Source organism: Asparagus officinalis, chromosome 8 (genome assembly GCF_001876935.1).
Source record: "Asparagus officinalis chromosome 8, Aspof.V1, whole genome shotgun sequence".
In the NCBI taxonomy this organism is placed as follows: Eukaryota; Viridiplantae; Streptophyta; class Magnoliopsida; order Asparagales; family Asparagaceae; genus Asparagus; species Asparagus officinalis.
In genome coordinates, this window is record NC_033801.1 from 117,119,879 (window position 1) to 117,121,441 (window position 1,563).

The window sequence follows — 1,563 nt, forward strand, 5'->3', positions numbered from 1 at the left end:
CAAAATGGATTCCGCCAGGACGTACTCTTTTCATTGCTTCAAATGAGAGATCACCTGGCTTCTTTTCGCCTCTATCTGCCAGGTATATCTTTTGCTGAAGTGACTTGCTAATTAGCAACTTTTCTGACCGAAAGAGGTAGAGGCCTGAGTTCCTTACATGTTTAGCACATGTCCTGATATACATTCAATACATCCCCCCACCTCCCCCCAAAAAAAAACTAAAAAAAAAAAAGGTTTTTAGTGTATTCATGAATCATACAAGTTTAGTCTAAGAGACCTCCAATTGCAACCGAAAAAAAAAGTTTGTGGACGCGATGTATTATTCATCATGACATATATGCCCTCTCTTCATTGACATGCTGCAGAGCGATGGCTGAGATCTTCTCCCATAGAAAATGAAATTTAATATTAGTCCTTTAAATGAGTAAGTACTGATATTCCTAACAAGGACATTTTTTTTCATGGGTCTCACTAGAAAAGTTCTTCCTTCCCCTTATATGCTCTGAGTTGAGTTCTGCAATTTGTTAGTGACCTATTGTTGTTGGCCTAGTCATATCATTCTTCTTATCTACCAACACTTCGATGCAGAGTTTGACCTTCATCTCAGTTCTGGTCAATTCTGTTTCTCATTCATGTGGTTTATTATCATGATACGTTTAATCCAATCCGTTCCAGCTATTTATAATTTTCTTTATGAAACTGCACTTTGTCTATTGCTTCATTGTATTAGGTTCCTTTTTTTTGTCTGACATGAAATGTGTTATGTTCTTCCGCTTCTAGCTAACTCTATCTTTTATCTAGTTGAATTTGAGCCTTGTTTTTGGGTTGCATGAGTTTAACCTTCATGACTAAAGGATAGGTCTACCTGCACATGGCCTTCAGCGTTTTATGTCAAGCCCTTTGTTGTTCATATTGCCTCCACAATGAACTTGGAGGTACATCAACTCATATTTCGTACTCGATAGACAGAAGGAACTGTGGACTCCTAGGGGCATTCTTTTGTATTGGGCCCCTTTGGATTTTTTCGTCTCTGATGAGAAATTTATTCCCTAGAGTCAAATGTAGTTTAAATCGGAGGGTTGCTTCTTAGTTGGATGAGTTTAAACATCATTACATAAAGTGGGTCTACCTGCTCATAGACTAGCCTTGGGGTTTATGTCAAGTCCTTTATTGTTCATTGTTGCCTTTGCAACTAAGTTACATGGGCATGGTACAGATACGAGTGGGGGTATAGGTGCTGGACACGACAAATTTGTAAAAGGTATGGTACAGGGGTTCAGCTGAAATACGTGTTGAAAGCATAGTACTGAACTTGATATGCAAACAACCCTTTGAAACTGTAGCTGAGAACTAAATACATGCTGAAATGGACCCGATACTTACCCGAGAAAGTGCATGATTAGCGTCTTTGTCACGCCCCGAAACTGTAGCGTAAATTCATGAATACGGGTTACGCGACAGCAACGACCCATGCACAAGACAAGTCTCATGCACGAGTTAAGCTTGGCGCTTCGTATCACATATTTTTCTCAATATGAAACTTGTTGATGATAAAAGTTCAGA